General features: G+C 42.8%; 1 protein-coding gene across 1 annotated transcript in view; it reads left to right on the top strand.

Annotated features, from left to right (window-relative positions):
• Positions 1-24,680, top strand: part of LRFN1 (leucine rich repeat and fibronectin type III domain containing 1) — a 183,510-nt gene that overhangs the window by 96,070 nt on the left and 62,760 nt on the right. Inside the window, exon 2 of the mRNA XM_077285873.1 lies at positions 19,253-19,340. The gene's annotated coding sequence lies outside the window, so the exon portion shown is untranslated. The remainder of the gene's footprint in view (positions 1-19,252; positions 19,341-24,680) is intronic.

Raw genomic sequence — 24,680 nt, 5'->3', positions numbered from 1 at the left:
GTTGGAAAAAAAGTATCATGTCATTTTGTTGGCCATTTTCCATGTGTAAATCAAGGCAAAAAAGCCCCGAGGGTTTATAGTGCGGTTTTAAATGCTGTTTTTTGGCTAAGTTCTTGCAGGGAAAACGCTCCAAAAACCAAATCGTATTAAAGCACCTCCTATTATGATAAAAAAATTGCATTAAAAAAAATGCGCTGCAATAAGTGTAAAAAATCAGATCAAAACAGCACAAAAAAAGATTGTTCTAACAAAGCCGTGAGAAAACCATCTCTCTTTTAGAAACTTTTTCACTTAAAAAATACACGTAAAATAACTATGAGCAAACCGTAGGTATGTGCAAACGTTCAGCATTTGCAGCAGAGAAATTTACTGCAAATCTGCACATTTCCATGTTTTCATTGCCTAATTAAATGAGCCCAATAACATTTTATGGACTTCTCTGCGGATACAATTTTCAATTTTGTCTACACGGGGCAATTCAAAAACTTTTTTTTCTCTGGTTTTCATTGGTTGCACGGCTCAACAATCCCAGGATTGAGACCGCAAAGAGATGGTGCCTCCGTCAAATGTACGGTAATAGCTCTACTCATTGGCACTCCTTCAGAAGGGCCTACCGGAGGATTCTACGTTTCTCCAGCTGGCCAGTCCGAGCCTGGACAGAACTGTACTGGGTCCGAAATGTGGGAGGTCCAAAAGGTTTCTCTTTTGAGAAGACCCGTACTATTAAGGATCCGTGATAGTTGGGGGCTGCGTTAGAGATTTTGGCACCCACAAGCTTCAAGTTACACCAATTTTGAGCTTACTTCCAGGAGGATCAAAGTTGGGACCTAAAATTTTTCTGTTTTTCAAATGTTACAAGTTATTAATCTCAATTTTACCTAAAAAATGATTTGAAATGTAAGAGGCTTGCGGTATAATTCTTTTCTAAAACCATCATTTTCAAGGTCTCTGCTTACTGTCATTGAATGGGAACTTTAATTAAAAAAAATTGCAAAGCTTAAAACTCTATAAAGAAGTAATATTTCAGGATTTCTTACCGTTGTATCCAGTGTGGGGCAAGCTACTTTTCACAGGATTAAATTGACCACTAATGTAAAATTTGTCCCCGGGCCCCTCACCAACTTCATATTTGTCAGCATCTAACATGATAAAATAGTGACTTTTTGTTTGGACCGGAAATGTCACAATTTTCTGGGATCTTTTTTGAAAATTTGGGATAGTTCTGGCCAATTTCGGACCATTTTAAACTGTGCTATTAGCATATAATATTTGTGTCTTTAGGCCCCCACCTTTAATGGCTACACCCTCGCTTCTTTTTAATGATCAAAAATGGTAAAGACTTTGAAATGTGCCTTTTTCTATTTTTCCTGTGATATCTGTGGATGACTGGTAATAAAAGAGAAGCTTTGAGAAAAAAAAAATATTGTGGTACTCTGTTGGGAAAGGTTTCTGCTATTTGTGTCTGTATGTGGCCACCCAGTGGTTGTGATGTGAACTGCAGCCTGATCAGGGGGATGACGGTAATGGATTGGTCTGCAGGAGATCTACAGTTCATCTTATGTTCTGTACAGAAGTTTGGGCAGATGTAGCAGAGCCGAGTTTGTTTGATGAGCTCAGCGCCTGTCTGACGGGCTGTGCTCCGTCTCCTGCGGTGTTATTGTTCCAGCAGGCTGTACATACAATAAATACGCAATTACAGACTTTTTCGCTGAGCAGAAATGTTAGAGCGCGCAGGAAGCCATTTCGGGCTATAATGTCTCCGTTTCATTTCCACCATTATGCTCCAGCGAATTTCATTTATTCAACAGTCACATTTAGAAGCTCGGAGACTCATCCGCTGAAGGAAAGCCGTTTTTCCTGTGTCTCCTGTGTAATAGGAAAACAGTAATCGGGAGATCAGGAGAGGAGTTATGTTCAGGAAAATCTGGTTAGTGGGAACCGTTCGCCTACACGTTTCCTGGCAGCTATTTTATGCTGCACTCTTCAGTGATAAGTGAAACACAGCTGGGGTGTCAGAAACAGCGCCACCGCTGTCCACTGGTTGTGTGTGGTATTACAACTCGGCTCCATTTATGTGGGTGATTTTGAGCTGCAATGCCACATACAAACTGTAAACATGTGGCAGCATATTCCTTTTTTTTTTTTTTTTTTTAATCATGTACAACCATAATTGCTAACTCTCCCAGACAAAGGGGAGACCACCCCGGTTGACAAATCTCCCAAGTTCCTCCAATACCCCACAAGCATTTCCCTCATTAGACAGAGTCTTGGGGTCCAATTAAGCTTTTTAGGGGGTGTGAAATGGAGAGTAGAGGTCATAAATTGTAAGACAATGAAAATGTCCGACACTCAGTATTCTACATGTGTGCACAACGTCTTCAAAGTCACTTTCTAAAAAAATGTAATTTTGGATCTGGCGTAAATGTCGCTGTTCTCCTGAATCCGGCGATGTTTTTCTTTTGTTCCTGCTCCTCTCAGTTCCTGAGATATGGCCACTTCTTCCATGTATACAAGTCTAGTCTTGTTGTTAACTGGGTGTGGCTTATAGAATACACCCACAAGGAGGAGTGAAAAACCACACCCACTTGTCAAAAATACAATATATTTGGAGAAGGGGCCATATCTTCAGTAGTATTGTCTCCTGGATTCTTACACGATTGTACGAGATTAAAGAAACAAGGCTGCTTTCATTATCAAACGTCGCCCCCCCTCATCCAGTGGCCGTGCCTGGTACTGCATATTAAGCCACTTTTTAAAATAAAAATTAGGGGTGATGTCTACCTTTACTTTTTCATAAAATTTCGTTAATGGCTCCTAATTTTTCTAGATAAAAATTCATTATATTATTTCTCTTTCCACATAGAGGGCTTTGATGGTCAGGATATAATTTATCTGTCATGAAAGGAAGACTGAGAATTATTATGACATTTATCAACTCCTCTCTGGTCATAAGTATAAGAAATCATTAGATTATCCCCATCGAGTGTCTATTGGGTGTCGATTCAAACCCGGCGACCAGAGGAGAAATGTAAAGCGTCCAGACCCCGGCCCCAAATCTGCATTAGTCAGTGTCATAGCGCATCTCTATAGGACGTTGTCTGGAACGCGACAAATGAGTATTCTGTTACTCTGTGATATGTGGACTACAATGGATTATTAACGTCATTAATAGTTTTGGGATGTAAGGTCTGATGGGCAAATACGTGTGACAGATACTACTATACAACGTAAATTGGACATGGAGTTTTGTGTATCACTTAATTATCTGTGCGCCTCTAATGGAAATCCACATTATTATGCCCAGGGGGCACAAATAAATAATTGCAGAATATTCAGATACACAAGATATTGATACAGCCACGAACATGGAATAATTTCTTAATAGAAGAGAATCTAGAATAAACTGAAAGAAAACAAATGTTCTTTCCCATCTCCATTTATTTTCTTGGATTAAACGGAATATGAACTAATTGTTCAAATCAGATTTTTATGACAAATATATATTTTTTCTTGTTTTTAAGTTTTTTTTTAATCGGTTTTCAGTAGGACCATTCAAATAAAAATAATGACGTTTTCACACTCTCCAATAAGCTTAAAGTTATACTCATGTTTCCATCTGTACACATGACTTCAGCAGTCTCCTGTACAATGACTGATAACACCTCTACATGCAGTAGTAACACAGGATCCACCATTCACAATAGGTGATGTCACAGCTCACCTTCTCCTCCTGTACAATGACTGATAACACCTCTATATACAGTAGATAACACAGGATTCACCATTCACAATAGGTGATGTCACAGCTCACCTCCTCCTCCTGTACAATGACTGAAAACACCTCTATATACAGTAGATAACACAGGATCCACCATTCACAATAGGTGATATATCACCTCACCTCCTCCTCCTGTACAATGACTGATAACACCTCTAAATACAGTAGTAACACAGGATCCACCACCATTCACAATAGGTGATGTCACAGCTCACCTCCTCCTCCTGTACAATGACTGATAACACCTCTATATACAGTAGATAACACAAGATCCACCATTCACAATAGGTGATGTCACAGCTCACCTCCTCCTCCTGTACAATGACTGATAACACCTCTATATACAGTAGATAACACAGGATCCACCATACACAATAGGTGATGTCACAGCTCACCTCCTCCTCCTGTACAATGACTGATAACATCTCTATATACAGTGGATAACACAGGATCCACCATTCACAATAGGTGATGTCACAGCTCACCTTCTCCTCTACAATGACTGATAACACTTCTATATACAGTAGATAACACAGGATCCACCATTCACAATAGGTGATGTCACAGCTCACCTCCTCCTCCTCCTGTACAATGACTGATAACATCTCTATATACAGTAGATAACACAGGATCCACCATTCACAATAGGTGATGTCACAGCTCACCTTCTCCTGTACAATGACTGATAACACCTCTATATACAGTAGATAACACAGGATCCACCATTCACAATAGGTGATGTCACAGCTCACCTCCTCCTCCTGTACAATGACTGATAACACCAGGGGTGGATTAAGGGTAGCCAGGGCCCCGGGCTGTTCAGACACTGTGGGCCCCCCCCAGTCATGTGACGGGGGTCATGTTATACCCGAACCAGATTATTCCAGAAACATGGCCAGGCCCTACTCTACTGTAACCTATTAAATATTTGTTAAAATCTGCAATACAATTTAGGTATATTTTGACCAATAATATCACATACAAGGAACAAATACCACCCCGCCATGACCAGACCACAAATTACAACCACAGTGATCAAATAATATCACATACAAGGGACAAATACCACCGCACCATGTCAAGACCACATATTACCACCACTTGGTGACCAAATAGCACATTCAAGGGACAAATACCACAACACCATTTCCAGACCACATATTACCACCACATAGTGACTGAATACTACAATACTGATCATTAATTAAAAAAAACAAAAACAATACTATCACCATAAGTGCCAGTATTCACAGGAGATCTGTACTTAGTATGCAGTGTCTGTGTAGAGGTAATACAGAGATCACTGGTGACATTATACACAGGACCTCTGTATATAGTATACAGTGTATAGTGTCAGTGTATAGGTAACACTGACTCACCAGGGACGTCGCTAGGTGAAGTCCTTCATCTTTCATCCAGCATAGACCGCCATCATTTCTTCCAGCCAGGACTCATTTCTGCAGGAAATAACACAGTTATCTAGAGCTCCGCTTGCAGAACACATTACTTAATTTTTCACAACTTCTACATTACACCACATGGAGAAAAAAAGGCGATATAGTGTCACTCTACACAGTAACAGGACCGCCCCCCCCCCCATTTAAAACAGTATACTCAAAAAATAAAATAAATACATCACTGCAGTAATAATATCCCTTAATTAGCCCCTATGGTAATAATATTCCCCACCCTGGCCCCGTGTGTCTCATTCCTGGCTCCAGCCATATGTTCTCCCATCCTGCACTCATGAGTATCCATTCTACACCATATGATCTCCCAATCCTGCCCCATCTGTCTCCATCGTATCCATCCTGCCCCATGATCCAATCCTGCCCCATGTCTTCTATTCTGCCCCGTGTCTCCAATCATGCCCCGTGTCTACATTCTGCCCATGCCTCCAGTCCTGCCCCCAGTGTGTCCAGCAATCTGCCCCAGTGTCTCCAGCATTGCTCCAGTGTCTCCAGCATTGCCCCAGTGTCTCCAGCAGTCTGCCCCAGTGTGTCCTCCAGCATTGCCCCAGTGTGTCCAGCAGTCTGCCCCAGTGTCTCCAGCATTGCCCCAGTGTCTCCAGCATTGCCCCAGTGTCTCCAGCAATCTGCCCCAGTGTGTCCTCCAGCATTGCCCCAGTGTGTCCTCCAGCATTGCCCCAGTGTCTCCAGCAGTCTGCCCCAGTGTGTCCTCCAGCATTGCCCCAGTGTGTCCAGCAGTCTGCCCCAGTGTCTCCAGCATTGCCCCAGTGTCTCCAGCATTGCCCCAGTGTCTCCAGCAATCTGCCCCAGTGTGTCCTCCAGCATTGCCCCAGTGTGTCCTCCAGCATTGCCCCAGTGTGTCCTCCAGCATTGCCCCAGTGTGTCCTCCAGCATTGCCCCAGTGTCTCCAGCATTGCCCCAGTGTGTCCTCCAGCATTGCCCCCAGTGTGTCCAGCAATCTTCCCCAGTGTCTCCAGCATTGCCCCAGTGTCTCCATCAATCTGCCTCAGTGTGTCCTCCAGCATTGCCCCAGTGTGTCCAGCAATCTGCCCCAGTGTCTCCAGCATTGCCCCAGTATCTCCAGCAATCTGCCCCAGTGTCTCCAGCATTGCCCCAGTGTCTCCAGAATTGCCCCAGTATGTCCTCCAGCACTGCCCCCAGTGTGTCCAGCAATCTGCCCCAGTGTCTCCAGCATTGCCCCAGTGTCTCCATCAATCTGCCCCAGTGTGTCCTCCAGCATTGCCCCAGTGTGTCCAGCAATCTGCCCCAGTGTCTCCAGCATTACCCCAGTGTCTCCAGCAATCTGCCCCAGTGTCTCCAGCAATCTGCCCCAGTGTGTCCTCCAGCATTGCCCCAGTGTGTCCAGCAATCTGCCCCAGTGTCTCCAGCATTGCCCCAGTGTCTCCATCAATCTGCCCCAGTGTGTCCTCCAGCATTGCCCCAGTGTGTCCAGCAATCTGCCCCAGTGTCTCCAGCATTGCCCCAGTGTCTCCAGCAATCTGCCCCAGTGTGTCCTCCAGCATTGCCCCAGTGTGTCCAGCAATCTGCCCCAGTGTCTCCAGCAATCTGCCCCAGTGTCTCCAGCATTTCCCCAGTGTCTCCAGCAATCTGCCCCAGTGTCTCCAGCATTGCCCCAGTGTCTCCAGCAATCTGCCCCAGTGTCTCCAGCATTGCCCCAGTGTCTCCAGCATTGCCCCAGTGTGTCCTCCAGCACTGCCCCCAGTGTGTCCAGCAATCTGCCCCAGTGTCTCCAGCATTGCCCCAGTGTCTCCATCAATCTGCCCCAGTGTGTCCTCCAGCATTGCCCCAGTGTCTCCAGCAATCTGCCCCAGTGTCTCCAGCATTGCCCCAGTGTCTCCAGCAATCTGCCCCAGTGTCTCCAGCATTGCCCCCAATGTGTCCAGCAATCTGCCCCAGTGACTCCAGCATTGCCCCAGTGTCTCCAGCATTGCCCCAGTGTGTCCTCCAGCATTGCCCCCAGTGTGTCCACCGTTAGCTTATCAAAAAACAAAAAAAAACAAAAACAAACAGAGTCTCCTCACCTGACCAGCGCTCCAGGCGGCGAGCTCCCTCCAGCAGCGCACACTCGCCGGCGACTGACAATGACGTGTGAGCTGCGGCCGACTTCAGCTGCCAGCCTCCAATTGGCTGGCAGCTGTTGTTAACTATTGATGTGCGGGCGCGGGCCCGCACGTCAATAGGAAACCGCCGCAGCGCCGGTAGGGGCCCGGTGAGCAGATGAGAAGGGGCCCGATGCGGGCCCCCTCTCTCTGCCCACCGGGTCCGGGGGCACATAAATGCCGGCGGGCATTCACAGTCACACTCGGGCGGATTATCAGAGGGTCAATCTGTGCGGTAGCCCAGGGCCCTCCCACACCACTGGGCCCTGGGCTACCGCCCATATTGACCCTCTGATAATCCGCCCCTGGATAACACCTCTATATACAGTAGATACCACAGGATCAACCATTCAAAATAGGTGATGTCACAGCTCACCTCCTCCCCCTGTACAATGACTGATAACACCTCTATATACAGTAGATAACACAGGATCCACCATTCACAATAGGTGATGTCACAGCTCACCTCCTCCTCCTGTACAATGACTGATAACACTTCTATATACAGTAGATAACACAGGATCCACCATTTACAATAGGTGATATCACAGTTCACCTCCTCCTCCTGTATAATGACTGATAACACCTTTATATACAGTAGTAACACAGGATCCACCATTCACAATAGGTGATGTTACAGCTCACCTCCTCCTCCTGTACAATGACTGATAACACCTATATACAGTAGATAACACAGGATCCACCATTCACAATAGGTGATGTTACAGCTCACCTCCTCCTCCTCCTGTACAATGACTGATAACACCTCTATATACAGTAGATAACACAGGATCAACCATTCACAATAGGTGATGTCACAGCTCACCTCCTCCTCCTGTACAATGACTGATAACATCTCTATATACAGTAGATAACACAGGATCCACCATTCACAATAGGTGATGTCACAGCTCACCTTCTCCTGTACAATGACTGATAACTGTTGTGAATTCCGTTCTCGGACTCCCTCCTGTGGTCATGAATGGTACTTTGGTTAGTTCTGCTCTTGGACTCCCTCTGGTGGCTTCAAGCGGAACTGCTGGTCACTGAGGTTGGCTTTATCAGCTGCTCTCGTTTATTGTTATGCTGGCTTCCCTATTTAACTCCACTCAGATCGTTACTTCATGCCAGCTGTCAATGTCTCAGTATTGGTTCAGATCTCTCTTGGACTTCTCTGAGGACCTGTTTACTCCAGCAGAAGCTAAGTCTTTGCTAGTTCATTTGTTGTTACTGCTTCCTGAATATATTTCTTAGTACTGCTAATTTCTAGTCCAGCCTGCTATCATGATATTCCCTTGCTAGCTGGAAGCTCTGGGGGTGCAGAGTGGCACCTCCACACCGTGAGTCGGTGTGGGGAGTCTTTTTGCTTACTCTGCGTGGTTTTTTGTAGTCTTTTGTGCTGACCGCATAGTTCCCTTTTCTATCCTCTGACTATTTAGTGAAATCTGGCCTCCTTTGCTAAAACCTGTTTCATTCCTGTGTTTGTGACTTTCCTCTTAACTCACAGTCAATATATGTGGGGGTCTGCCTTTACCTTTGGGGAATTTCTCTGAGGCAAGGTAAGGCTTCTATTTCTATCTTTAGGTGTAGTTAGCTCTTAGGCTGTGAAGAGGCGTCTAGGGAGAGTTAGGTACGCTCCACGGCTATTTCTAGTGTGTGAGATAGGAGTAGGGTTTGCGGTCATCAGAGTTCCCACTTCCCCAGAGCTAGTCCCGATTTTGAGTTTACTCATCAGGTCATTCCGGGTGCTCCTAACCACCAGGTCCATAACAGTACAGCTGGCCATAAAGTGTTAATGCATCTCAAAAGAGGGATAAGAGAAGTTCTGAACCCATTTTTTTTTTTCTTTGCAGTGTGTTTGGTCTCTCTTTTCCCCTTAACCTCTGGGTGGTTCAGGACTCAGGTGTAGATATGGATATTCAAGGTCTGTCCTCTTGTGTGGATCATCTCACTGCAAGGGTACAAAGCATTCAAGATTATGTAGTTCAGAATCCGATGTTAGAGCCTAGAATTCCAATTCCTGATTTGTTTTCTGGGGATAGATCTAAGTTTCTGAATTTCAAAAATAATTGTAAACTGTTTCTTGCTTTGAAACCCCGCTCCTCTGGTGACCCCATTCAGCAAGTAAAAATTATTATTTCTTTGTTGCGTGGCGACCCTCAAGACTGGGCATTCTCCCTTGCGCCAGGAGATCCTGCATTGCTTAATGTAGATGCGTTTTTTCTGGTGCTTGGATTGCTTTATGACGAACCGAATTCAGTGGATCAGGCAGAGAAAACCTTGCTGGCTTTGTGTCAGGGTCAGGATGAAGCGGAGATATATTGTCAGAAGTTTAGAAAATGGTCTGTGCTTACTCAATGGAATGAGTGTGCCCTGGCAGCAATTTTTAGAAAGGGTCTTTCTGAAGCCCTTAAGGATGTTATGGTGGGATTCCCCACGCCTGCTGGTCTGAATGAATCAATGTCCTTGGCCATCCAAATTGATCGGCGTTTGCGCGAGAGCAAGATTGTGCACCATTTGGCGGTGTCCTCTGAGCAAAGGCCTTGGACGCATGTTTCCATGGATTTTATTTCAGATCTTCCTGTCTCTCAAAGGATGTCTGTCATCTGGGTGGTTTGTGATCGCTTTTCTAAGATGGTTCATTTGGTACCCTTGCCTAAGTTACTTTCCTCCTCTGATTTGGTGCCATTATTTTTTCAACATGTGGTTCGTTTGCATGGCATTCCGGAGAACATTGTGTCGGACAGAGGTTCCCAGTTTGTCTCTAGGTTTTGGCGGTCCTTTTGTGCTAAGATGGGCATTGATTTGTCTTTTTCTTCGGCTTTCCATCCTCAAACAAATGGCCAAACCGAACGAACCAACCAGACTTTGGAAACCTATCTGAGATGCTTTGTTTCTGCTGATCAGGATGATTGGGTGACCTTCTTGCCATTGGCTGAGTTCGCCCTTAATAATCGGGCTAGTTCGGCTACTTTGGTTTCGCCTTTTTTTTGCAATTCTGGTTTTCATCCTCGTATTTCTTCGGGGCAGGTTGAGCCTTCTGACTGTCCTGGTGTGGATTCTGTGGTGGACAGGTTGCAGCAAATTTGGACTCACGTAGTGGACAATCTGATGTTGTCCCAGGAGAAGGCTCAACGTTTCGCTAACCGCCGTCGTTGTGTTGGTCCCCGACTTCGTGTTGGGGATTTGGTTTGGTTGTCTTCTCGTTATGTTCCTATGAAGGTTTCTTCTCCTAAGTTTAAGCCTCGTTTCATTGGTCCTTATAAGATTTCTGAAATTCTCAACCCTGTGTCATTTCGTTTGGTCCTTCCAGCTTCTTTTGCCATCCATAATGTGTTCCATAGGTCGTAGGATCCTCCTGCTCCGGTGTTGGTTGAGGGGGAGTTGGAGTATGTGGTGGAAAAAATTTTGGATTCTCGTATTTCGAGACGGAAGCTTCAGTACCTGGTTAAGTGGAAGGGCTATGGTCAGGAGGATAATTCCTGGGTTGTTGCCTCCGATGTCCATGCTGCCGATTTAGTTCGTGCCTTTCATTTGGCTCGTCCTGATCGGCCTGGGGGCCCTGGTGAGGGTTCGGTGACCCCTCCTCAAGGGGGGGGTACTGTTGTGAATTCCGTTCTCGGACTCCCTCCTGTGGTCATGAATGGTACTTTGGTTAGTTCTGCTCTTGGACTCCCTCTGGTGGCTTCGAGCGGAACTGCTGGTCACTGAGGTTGGCTTTATCAGCTGCTCTCGTTTATTGTTATGCTGGCTTCCCTATTTAACTCCACTCAGATCGTTACTTCATGCCAGCTGTCAATGTCTCAGTATTGGTTCAGATCTCTCTTGGACTTCTCTGAGGACCTGTTTACTCCAGCAGAAGCTAAGTCTTTGCTAGTTCATTTGTTGTTACTGCTTCCTGAATATATTTCTTAGTACTGCTAATTTCTAGTCCTGCCTGCTATCATGATATTTCCTTGCTAGCTGGAAGCTCTGGGGGTGCAGAGTGGCACCTCCACACCGTGAGTCGGTGTGGGGAGTCTTTTTGCTTACTCTGCGTGGTTTTTTGTAGTCTTTTGTGCTGACCGCATAGTTCCCTTTTCTATCCTCTGACTATTTAGTGAAATCTGGCCTCCTTTGCTAAAACCTGTTTCATTCCTGTGTTTGTGACTTTCCTCTTAACTCACAGTCAATATATGTGGGGGTCTGCCTTTACCTTTGGGGAATTTCTCTGAGGCAAGGTAAAGCTTCTATTTCTATCTTTAGGTGTAGTTAGCTCTTAGGCTGTGAAGAGGCGTCTAGGGAGAGTTAGGTACGCTCCACGGCTATTTCTAGTGTGTGCGATAGGAGTAGGGTTTGCGGTCAGCAGAGTTCCCACTTCCCCAGAGCTAGTCCCGATTTTGAGTTTACTCATCAGGTCATTCCGGGTGCTCCTAACCACCAGGTCCATAACAGATAACACCTCTATATACAGTAGATAACACAGGATCCACCATTCACAATAGGTGATGTCACAGCCCACCTCCTCCTCCTGTATAATGACTGATATCACCTCTATATACAGTAGATAACACAGGATCCACCATTCACAATAGGTGATGTCACAGCTCACCTCCTCCTGTATAATGACTGATAACATCTTTATATACAGTAGTAACACAGGATCCACCATTCACAATAGGTGATGTTACAGCTCACCTCCTCCTCCTCCTGTACAATGACTGATAACACCTCTATATACAGTAGATAACACAGGATCCACCATTCACAATAGGTGATGTGACAGCCCACCTCCTCCTCCTGTACAATGACTGATAACATCTCTATATACAGTAGATAACACAGGATCCACCATTCGCAATAGGTGATGTCACAGCTCACCTCCTCCTCCTGTACAATGACTGATAACACCTCTATATACAGTAGATAACACAGGATCCACCATTCACAATAGGTGATGTCACAGCTCACCTCCTCCTCCTGTATAATGACTGATATCACCTATATACAGTAGATAACACAGGATCCACCATTCATAATAGGTGATGTCACAGTTCACCTCCTCTTCCTGTATAATGACTGATAACACCTTTATATACAGTAGTAACACAGGATCCACCATTCACAATAGGTGATGTTACAGCTCACCTCCTCCCCCTGTACAATGATTGATAACACCTCTATATACAGTAGATAATACAGGATCCACCATTCACAATAGGTGATGTCACAGCTCACCTCCTCCTTTAGAATGACTGATAACATCTCTATATACAGTAGATAACACAGGATCCGCCATTCACAATAGGTGATGTCACAGCTCACCTCCTCCTCCTGTATAATGACTGATATGACCTCTATATACAGTAGATAACACAGGATCCACCATTCACAATATGAGATGTCACGGCTCACCGCCTCCCCCTGTACAATGACTGATAACACCTCTATATACTGTAGATGACACAGGATCCACCATTCACAATAGGTGATGTCACAGCTCACCCCCTCCTCCTGTACAGTGACTGATAACACCTATATACAGTAGATAACACAGGATCCACCATTCACAATAGGTGATATCACAGCTCACCCCCTCCTCCTGTACAGTGACTGATAACACCTCTATATACAGTAGATAACACAGGATCCACCATTCACATCATATCTGGGTAGATAAAAAAAGTGTGGGAGCCGTTGATAAATAACTTGCTATTTAACAACACACTGCAGCATAAAACTTGTTAGGATAGTTAAATTGTAGAAACAGTCCAAAAATTATCCCTTTTTGAGGCAGATGCATGCCTCGTATGGTTCAAACAGAAGAAACCAAGGCTTTTTCACACAGGGTGGGCAACAATTATCCTTGCTTTGAGAGTTTCAAAAGCTTTTTTCTTTGCTTTTTTACACAGGGTGGGCAACAATTATCCTTGCTTTGAGAGTTTCAAAAGCTTTTTTCTTTGCTAAATGAAGAAGCAGAATCTTTTTTTAGAAGACGTCAAAAAATTTTCCCTTTCTATAGGGAGCAAAAACAGGTGGACTTTTGAAAATGAAGAAGTAATGAGAAGAACAATTGGTGAAAAAATTATCCCTGTTTTGAAATTCTCAAGAGCTTTGACATTCCCAAAATGTGTAAGCAATTATCAGGGCTTTTTATCAAGCCTTCAAAAAATGATCTTTTTTTCAGGGAGCAGGAACAGACCAGCTGTTTTCAAAGTGACAAAGTAATGGCTTGTTTTCAACAAACCTTTCAAAAAGGTTGCCCTATTTCATGAGCTTTTTGATGTCCATGTACCCTCGAGAGGTTTTGTGTCAATGGTCATTTTATAAAGCACATAGTGAAGCAAGCAGATGTGTGAACCTCGTTGCTGTGCAGTGGTACCAACAGAAGCTGCATAGTAGACAAATAGGACAGGGCTGAAAAGGAGATGTGTGACAGTGTAGGGCCAGCAAGAGTAGCCCCAGAAGCTGCAGAACTTCTGTACAGTTGATATGGTGGACAGGGAGAGGTTTTGTGGCTTAGCTTGGGCCATCGGCACTGGTGGCAGAAGAACAGAATAGAAGACAGAAAACAAACAAGGCAGGCAGATGGTATGGCTGATTCAATCATTAGTATAAGCTGTAGGTGAATGACAGCTGAAAGTGATCCTTGTCTGATTCATTTTGACAAATACAAGGTTTTTCACGCTTACGATGGATAACTTGACCAGCTGAACACATTGTGCTCATAGCAAGCTGAGCCAGTTCTTGCCACTGGTCCAGTCTGCTGACCCATATGATCGAGGCTCAGGGTATCTGCCTGAGAAGGACACAGTTTAGTTAAGTCCGAACCTATCTGTTAAGCATCTCTGTCTGCTGACATGGACTATTACATAAAATTTATTTAATTAGGTCTATGAAAACAGGTATTCAAAGATGTAAATGTGTCTGGTATATAAAAGAGTTTAAAAAACATTGCACCTGGTACTTTTCAAAATAAAGAACATGACAAAAAAAAGTTTGTTAGTTTCACATTCTAAAAGGAAGCACCCATAACTAGTGATGAGCGAGCTTGCTCGGATAAGGTGTCATCTTAGCATGCTCGGGTGCTAATATTGTATCTTCGGTGTGCTCAAATACTATGTTCTAGTCCTCGCGGTTGCATGTCTCATGGCTGTTCGACAGCAGCAACAAATGCAGGGATTGCTGTTTTTTAGGCAATCCCTGCATATGTTGTGGCTGTCGAACAGCAGCGAGACATGGAGCCGAGGGGCTCGAACATATTATTTGAGCACGCTGAAGATACTGTGGTAGCACCCGAGAATGCTTGGATAATACCTTATCCGAGCACGTTCACTCATCACTAAATGTAACAGATCGCTGTACTCGCATGGCATGCATAAATCTAACATTGAACAACATGCTCACTTTGTGCGATAGACTGCTGATTTTACATTTCTGGATTCTGGAAACTTGTGATTTGTATTTTTTTTTTAAATGATCTGCCTGTGACACACAAGACTAGGTTTCAGGATTCTTCTTTACTGGCAAAATTAAGACAGGGAATGAAATTGGCCTTGTGGATTGCAATTGCATTGTATGATTGTATGAAGATTAGAAGGTGCAGTTACTGCATTATATTACAGTAAATTATTTTAACCCCTTCAGATGGATTACCTCGTGGGACGTGACGGGTCAGCAGAAGGTATGTATATTGTGGGTTTATTGTTTTGCCAAGCGAGGGTCTGCAAATGGATTGAGAGAGCAATAAAATATTAAAACAACCGCTGTGTTTATTTCATTAAAATACTTTTAAATCATGTGTGTGTGTTTTTTAACCCTTTCAAACAATTGGATTAATAATGGATAGGTGTCATAATTGACGCCTCTCCATTATTAATCTGGCTTAATGTCACCTTACAATAGCAATGTGGCATTAACCCTTCATTACCCCATATCCCACCGCTACACGGGAATGGGAAGAGAGTGGCCAAGTGCCAGAACAGGCGCATCTTCCAGATGTGCCTTTTCTGGGGTGGCTGGGGGCAGATGTTTTTAGCCACGGGGGGGCCAATAACCATGGACCCTCTCCTGGCTATTAATATCTGCCCTCAGTCACTGGCTTTACCACTCTGGCGGAGAAAATTGCGCGAGAGCCCACGCCAATTTTTTCCGCCATTTAACCCTTTATTTTAGCAGCTACAGCGCACAAATTTTGCATACACACACTACTAACATTAGTAGTGTGGAATATGCAAACAAAATGGGGATATGAGATGGTTTACTGTATGTAAACCATGTCTCATATCCTGTCGGGTTTAGGCAGGAGAAATGAAAAGCCGGCAATTGAATTACCGACTTTTCACTAACACCGCTGCATATTTCTCGCAAGTCACACTGCTGGTCCGTGTGTAATCCGTATTTTTCTCGCCCCATAGACTTTCATTGGTGATTTTTTTGCGCAATACGCTGACAAACGCAGCATGCTGCGATTTTGTACGGCCGTAGAATACTGAACCGTAATATACGGCTGATAGGAGCAGACCCATTGAGAATAATTGTGCCGTTTATTTTGCGAATTTTACGGACGTATTTTCTGCGCTCTTACGTCCGTAAAACTCGCCAGTGTGACGCCGGCCATACAGGAGAACATACAAATTCTTTGCAGATGTTGTCCTTGGTGGGATTTGAACCCAGGACTCCAGGCGCTGCAAGGCTGCAGTGCTAACCACTGAGCCACCATGCTACACAAGCTTACAATTTATGAGCACATAGGGGAGACATGAAAGGTAAATGGTAAAAAAATCCTCGTGTTGTATGGACCAGCCATCATTATAATAAATAGGGGCATTCAAATAACGCTACATGAACTGGTCACCAGCCAGTATGTGTACAAGTACAGGTGTAAAGTGCTACTGAGTTTATGGAAGGGAGTTAGGTTAGTGAGGTGAGGTGGTAGGCCAGTCTAAAGAAATGTACTTTTAGGGTATGGTTAAAACGGTGTATAATGGGAATTTGCAGATTGTCCTAGGTTGTGCATTCCAGAAAACAGGTGCAGCACAAGAGAAGTCTTGGAGACGGGAGTGGAAGGTTCATATTATACAGGATGTTAGTTTTGTGTCTTTAGCGAACAAAGATGATGGGTAGGGTGGTAATGAAGTGTTGTGCAGAACTGTGGAGAGCTTTGTGGGTGAGAGAGGTAAGTTTATATTGGATGCTGCACTGGATGGGCAACCAGTGGAAATGCTGGCACAGAGTGATGGCAACAGTGTAGCTGTTGGACAGACATATGATCCTGAGCAAGATTGTATATATTTCACCCATGGATTGAGATCTGTACAGTGACTCCGCCACCCTAGGACAACCATACATCCCAACATATGAATCCCCATTTGCAGGACACTATTAAGCTCCACCAGATCAACCCAGGAATGGTCAATCCATTTGTCATCAGTTTATAGAGACATTCCCACATTCCCATTAAAAATGGGACATTAGAAAAGTTTGAGAAAACCTTTTACTTACTTCAAACCGTCCCCAGTGATAAGCTACAATCCACAGGAAAGCTGCCACTGACCAGCCTTTGCCATATGGATGGCGGACTTCGTAATATATGGACAGGCTAGATACGCTGAGAAACACTGTTTGTTGCCTATATGCCAGAAAGATACGACGATAACACTTTAAAATGATTATTTAGACTGATATTTGCAAACTAGAACCTACCGTAAGACTTTATCCAAGTTGCAGATTTCTTGCAGCTGTTTTTTTAACCAAAAATTCTTTGTATATAACCAATAAGCAGGTTTGCTGCTGACATTATCGATATTTGTTGCATCTCCTGACACCCGATGAGTTAATTTCATAAGTTTAAGTGTGTAAGACCAGGTAGCTCATCCTAAAAATGACCAAACTTGACTTTGCTGCATTTATACATAAAAGGCATGCCTAAACTTACCTTAAGCAACCTAGTAACCCAAGATCTTCTTCGGAGAGTAATTCTCTTTTAATAAAATGAACGCTGCCCCTTCTGCAAGTTCCAGAGCAGCAGTTCCTGCTCCCAGCAGCCCAGCCATTCCCTCTTTTATAGAGCTGCATGCACTAATAATAATCTTGTCCTAAATGCAGTTTATAATTTCCCCCGTGAGTACCTATAGTCCACAAAGGAAAATAAAAAAAAAAAAATGTTGGATCTATCATGTGTAAGTATTGACCAGGTGACACTAAAAACTCCAAGCAATGAAGACCTAAATGTTAGCCATAAGATATTGTAAAAAAAAATATGATGGAGGGATCCTGGACTGAATAAATCTGATGAAAACTGATCGTTTTAACCAAAATTGATTTTTCCCAGATTCCCCTGAATAAAGGTGGATGGGACATCGAATGCTGAGCAAATTGAATGTTGCATGAGCTCCATTTGCAGATAATGTAGCCTGAGCCCAAGGTTGACTTCCCTGCATTTACACTTCTTCAACTTCTTGTATCTTGACATAAGTGCCTTGAACAGTTTCCGCTTTGGCCCACAAATCCCCTTCATTTGCCGACATTTTTTATTTCTACTTAATAGATATTAATAAAAAAGGGCATCCTAAAAATGAAAAATAGTTTATTACTTGTTATTTTAAGGGGCTCCCGCACCTGGGAGACTTTCATTGCTCCTTCTTGTGGACTTGAGTCATCTAAGTATTAATAAAATTGCTGCCATACAATATTTTGTTCCCTTGTCTTTGTCCATGGCAGCCCCTCTTTGAAAAAAGGGATAATTGCATAAATATAAAGTTATAAAAATCTAATGAAGATCTCTTGGCAATTTCATATATAAAACCGAGACATCCTCTGTCATAAAATCATAAAATCCAAAAATTTTGGTACACAAGGGATAGAGGCATGATTACAGTCACTACAGAATTTTGTAATTTTGCCGGTGTCCAAAATTTTGTAAATGCATGTCTGCTAACTTTTGAAGGAATATAAATTTGCATCTGAAGGCAATTTTTTCACAATTCACAAGGTCCACAACTAAGCTCCCTTCTACACCCATTCCCCTTCTCTCCACAAGCTGTTCCCACCTCTATTTGCGCAATTTCCTGCCTGTCTGTGCCCTGTTTTTCAACTCTTTTTTTATAGCAGGTTTTGGGCAGGGTCGGTCTTCGCATCTATTTGCCCAATTTTCTGCCCTCCTTTGCCCTTTTTCCCAACTCTATTTTATAGCAGGTTTTGGGCAGGTTCGGCATGGCACAGGAGATTTGCTGACTTTTGAGAGTCTTTGAGATCTGTCCAAATTATAGAAGACTCTTGGATGTTCTGGGCGAATTAGTACATAGAGTATGTGTAAATGTAAGTGACACAAGAAATGTCCAATTACAGATTTTGTATTGGATCCAAGGAGCTTTAAGTTACGCCTCTGAGGAGGGTCCGGAGGTTGAAATCCCCTTCCGGTCACCTCTAGGAGGAGATGGTGACATTACCTCCTGGCTGTTTCCTCCTCACTATTGCCACTTTCCATTCTTCTGGGTCGCATATGCCTTTTGCTCTGGGTTTTTATACTTTTCTTCCACTCAGCAACTAAAGTGCATATTCAGGCTTAATAAGTTCCCCGGTGATGATACATTGTGTCTGAGGCTCACTTAATAATCTGTATTTAAATCCATTTCTCTAAACTAGAACACAGTATTGATCTTCGGTGTCGGGAATCTTCTCCGTTCTTCTTGGGCTTGTACGATTTAAGACTTAATCATGAGAACTGTCAGGAGTATACAGTAAAATGTTGCTTTTATTACCAACGTGTATAAAGTCATCTTTTCATACAATGAAATGCAGATCTAAAAGGTTTATTAGATTCATTTCTGCTCATTGTTACATAACCTGAGTGATTTACGCACCGGAATCTTTATGACTCTCATAAATGTCTGTTTGATTTTCAGATCCAACTAAGCTCCCGTGTTGCAATGTATACTTGATGGCAACTTTGGTTCTTAAACCCAAGATGTAACATCCTCGCGCTGGTAAGAGGTAGGTACAATGTGTATATTCCTTTTTTTGGTACTGTTGTTAAGATATCTGAGAGAGACTCCAATTGGTCATACACATTAGACTAATGTTGGCAGAGCCTTCTGATGTCAACGACACCGGCTGACTATCTAAAGAGTATGGGAACCTCCCAACTCGAGATCATGAACGATCCCTTTGGATTCATAAGAGATTAGTCACTGCCAAAGGTGTTTGCCAAGACTTTCCTCTTCCCAATCAAAACAGCTTAAACTCTTCCAGCCATCACTTTTCCTGCCACCACAGCTTCCCACCCGATCCCCTGCTCGCTGCTTTTGGTCTCTTTTTGGAGGAAGCAAGCGGAGGATTGTGCTAAAAAGCTGTGTGGCATGACAGGTGAGTGTAATCTATTACTATATTAGACCCCTTACCACATCTCGAGAGACCTCAGAGCCTAGTTAAAGTTTTTTTGAGGCCACTTTCGATTTATACGACTTTGATTTAGACCAAAACAAATCTGTAGACTCTTTAGAACAAATCTGCCCAAAATTTTCGGAGATTCAATCGTCTTTAGTTATTTCTCTGTATGTTCACTTTTGCACTGGAAGGTCTGAGGTTCTTTCAGCACAATTTTTCTAATTGACAACATAACAGAATCCCAACAGACTACATTTTAAGTTAATAGGGTATGTCAACCTTTTACCAGCAGCCCTATAGTCAATGAAAGGAGCCGTGTATCTCAGAGCACCGATCTCGAGATCCGTAGGTTTCCCAATGGACTTACCACTAGTGGTCAGCAAATACCTATCCTGTGGATAGGTGCCTAAAATGGAAAAAATACATTTTGTTTGCATATCCAAGGAGATCATCGATGTAGTAACTTCTTTCGTTTGAAAATGTAGAACCATGGACAAATGAGACAACTTTCTGAGCTGTTTTGTGACTTCATAGATCTTCCAGTGCTCTTCGTTCCACTGATAGTTGAAGGTAGGCCAGTTGGTCATTTTGGGAAGATTCACCTCTTTGCCAAGTCTTCTCTATCTGGCTGTAATGGCTCTCAATTAGATTTAATGAAGTCCTAGATTTATATGTTTGTCCCCAAGTCCCTGGTGTCCCATGTCCATAGGGTTTCCTCCTCTCATAGTAAAGTTCTGTTGATACAGGAAGGTTTACGAGATTCATCAGTGGTTTATTCTTCTAGCTCAATCAATGTAAAAGGAGCCTGTATTAAAATTGTCTCATGATGTAAAAGCTCTCGAGCTCAACATAGTTGTGCTGTTTTAGCACAATTCTCGTGAGAAAAATGGAAAACATGAAGAATTCTTGGTTATTAGCAATTTCAACTAAAGCTGCTGAAAGGTCAGTGTTAGATAGTGTTAAATGGTAGATTGAGGTCTCCATAGAAGAGATAATAACGAGAGATTTTTTCTCGCTTCCTTCCTTCAGAAATTTATGGATTTAATAACCCTTAAAATATCTCATTGAGTAACATAATTGCTTCATAGCGGCATTATACAAAGAATATGATCAATACAAATCCTATATTTAAAGATATGTGCTGATACAATTCCAAGCGTTTTTCCTTGGTAATACTGGAGGGAACATGGGAGAAGAGCACATTGTTCTGGACAATGGCTGGAATTAGAAGAGAAGATGCGGTAAATCTGGAATATAGAGATAGTATGTTGCATAAGCCTATGGATTGTACTGACTATAGAGTTATATCTTAGATTATAAAGGTGGTCTAGAAAACATGGAAAACTGACCTGGAGAAGGATGGAGACAGAAGGTTTAGGCTACTCAACAGATATCAGAGTTTCAAGAATCCCAATTAGTTTGGAGTCAAGGAGTAGCTGCGGTTTTAGTAAAATATGACATATCTTAGAAACATGTGAGAAGTTTTGATATGTAAAGATCCAGCTGCTCGGACTGCCACCGATCACTAAAATGAAGGCAAAGTGCCTAGCGCAGCTCTCCTTTGAAGCTGGAGTCAGACATTGTAGACTTTTTCAGCAACCAAACTCAGATCCCAAATGATCAAAAACTTCTGATATCCCCATGAGTTTTCCAAAAGTGCAGTTACTCTTTAAAACTATCCAGGACTTAGAGTCTTGAACAATCTTCTGTTCTTAACTTTAGAGGGGATTGTCTAAAAATAGACAACCCCTTTCAAAATTCAGCCGCAAAGGCGATCAGGTCTTGCCCTTCCAGCACTCGCTGATTCTGCCACAGGGAGCTAAAGCAAGTCAGGCATTAAAAGTTGTCATTCAGATTAATGTTCGTCCTTGTAATGCAAGAATTGGCTCAAATCAGGAGCTACCCTTACTGAGCGGCTCATCCTTCTTGCTCATAGTGGTGAGTCCTACATTGAGATACCCCTCTATAATGTCTATAGGTCCTAACAAGGCTTATAAATTGGGGTTGCCTTCTTGAAACAACCCTTTCAGCCAAATCATGGAGATGTGGACTTCAAATTTGGAGTGTGCTGGTGCATGGTGATGATACCAATGCAAAGTTGATAATAACCAAGTGTGAATGTCAGAGAGGAGATCTTTGTTGGCCAAAAGTGTCAGGTAAAGTTTGCTTTAGAAGACTTAGACAAGATCAATATCTGGGGGTTAAGGGAGAAAGGTTCCAGAAGTAAATTTGAAAGAGCAAGATTAGCGTGACGGTCAAGATAGAGTGAAGACCTATAACCAGAGTCAGGAAAATATAATTCAAGAAGATACAGAAGAAGTCAGGAAACTGTACCAGGTGTTCAAGCTCAGCTAGGTTTGAAGGGTCTAGAAGAGTAATATAGACCACCCATGAAAATGTTGTGAGCTTACACAGGGTAATAAAGGTAGAGGTTTCATGGTGCTCATACACTTTCAATAGCTGCTGGCCAAACGATCGTTCCTTCCAATCATTCTATACACAAGAACACTTCTTATCAGCTGAGTGGACATTGGGTTTTCAGTGGGTACAGAGGGAGAATGAGCCACTGCTAGATACTTCTATCAATGTCTTTCCTGCCCTGAAAAAATAAGGATGGCCCCATACACATATAGTAACATTGTCAAAAATCTGCACGTTTGTCTAACTTTGCTCTTGTATGTGTGGGGACCTGCAGACAATTTTTGTTTACATTACTGGAAATATTATGTAATCATGAAAGGATGCGATATAAGGAACTACTGTATGATATGGACAAATACTATACGTTGTTGTCTAGCAGCATGGTACATAATGGAATACGATGCTATGTTGTCAACTATGCTATGTTGAAAGAATGTCAGAGGCTTTTAGAAAAATGGACTGAAGAAAGTTGAATGTGTATCAGAACAAAAGATTTAATGAAATGTTGGATCTTGGCATTGGAAACAATGTAATATGGAGACTGTATGTTGTAGTGACTAAGGGGATCATGGAACAGAGAAAGTAGAAAATATGAAAGGACGAAACTTGGAGATTGAAGGTCATCTGACAAAGGGCAGCATGGTATTCATAAGTGTCATTCAGTGACTAGACGTCGGGAAGGGTGGAATGTAGACTTGCAATGTTGTCTTCTAAAATGGTATCTGTAATACAGGTACACAATGCTTCATGTTAACATTGTGAAGAATGGAATATGCATGGTGAGCTTCTGGTTCCATCGGGGAGTGATAGAGATAGCTATATCTTTACAATTTCATCATAAACCTTGTGCCATAAGAGCATGAAACCTGAAAATTGAATAGTGTGTACTTATTGACAATGGAGAATCTAATCTTCATTCTTCTCATATTTTTGTACACGGCTGTAGAGTTTTTCACCTTCGGCTCAAAAAAGTGAAGTTACCATTTTACATAGGGAAGAAATGGCATTGAACGCATAGATTGTGGCACCCTGGCATTGTTTGTAGTCGTTAAACTAGATTTTGGTTATTTTTGTGCCAAGATTCACAGGAAGGGGTCTCCCTTTTTCACACTACACACACTCATTCTTAGAAAAATCATTCAAATCTCGAATATTTATGGCCTATGCCCAAGGACCCATATCTATCTCAAGAACCTGGTCAATGTTGAGGTTGCTCTCTTCATTTCAAAATTTTGGAACTCCCATACAAGCACGGCCTCCTCTAAATTTCGGACAGCTCATGGCGGGGCATTGTTCTAGCCATAGCAGTTGGACCCACATTTGTTGGACAGTATGGCATTTTACGACATGTCATAAGTGTTAGGGTACCGTCACACAGTACCATTTTAATCGCTACGACGGCACGATCGTGACGTCGCAGCGATCGTATGAGTATCGCTCCAGCGTCGTAGACTGCGGTCACACGTTGCAATCACGGCGCTGGAGCGATGCCGAAGTCCCCGGGTAACCAGGGTAAACATCGGGTAACTAAGCGCAGGGCCGCGCTTAGTAACCCGATGTTTACCCTGGTTACCAGCGTAAACGTAAAAAAAAAACAAACAGTACATACTTACATTACAGTACAGTACATTATGTACAGTACAGTACATACTTACTTACAGAAGTTGGAACCTGTTATTTATCAGAATTTGAGGTTTATCTGATGTCACCTACCAGTTTACAAGTGCGACTTAATGTCAGAGTTCCTCTCCTGATGATGATTGTATGAAGAAAGAATCATTATTGCATGGTGCTAGGCAAGAAAAGGTTAAAGAGTTGCATGACTCAATTTGTGAGCATTATGGGTTTTTTAGTTAGCTTGGTTCAGGTACTGTGCAGTAAAAATGTGTATTTTTCTAAGGGAATGATCATCTCATAGAAGTTTGAAGTGTTATTCCCATTATCATAAGTGGGTATGGTTGGCTAGGTCCTGTAAATACAAGCAATTTTTCAATTTACTGCTTATTAAAATTTTCAACCATTCGTGAGATATTAACACTTTTCTTTTATTTACAGTTCGTTGTATTTACAGCTTGTTGCCTTAGAGACCGACCACCGTTGCTAGACAGCAGAACATGTGCTGTGCTGATGAGCTCTTTTCTATTAAGTTTGTAAGCACTGTTTCGAACCTAGCCAGCATGTTACCTCTTATCCCCAGCCATCTTCAGCACAATGCTTACAAACAAGACGTCAGCGGTGGTCTGTCTCTTAGGCGACGAGATGTAAATGAAAGAAATGAAAATTGTTAATATCTTCAAGAACGGCTGCAAATTTTAATACGTAGTAAATTGCAAAGGCGCTTCTTTTTGCAACCACTATCTGACAACGCCTATCTCTAAAGATGGGAATAACACTTTAAAGGTCTTGTCCTGTAATGATGTCCGTTCGGTGTTACAAGAGTGAAAGAAAATGATAGTGGCAGAGATCAAAAATAACAAAAAAAAATGTTCTTTAGATCTTTATTGGCCATTGTAGTATGAGGTTATG

This window comes from Ranitomeya variabilis, chromosome 2 (genome assembly GCF_051348905.1).
Source record: "Ranitomeya variabilis isolate aRanVar5 chromosome 2, aRanVar5.hap1, whole genome shotgun sequence".
Classification (NCBI taxonomy): Eukaryota; Metazoa; Chordata; class Amphibia; order Anura; family Dendrobatidae; genus Ranitomeya; species Ranitomeya variabilis.
This window is presented reverse-complemented; position numbering and strand designations above follow the sequence as displayed.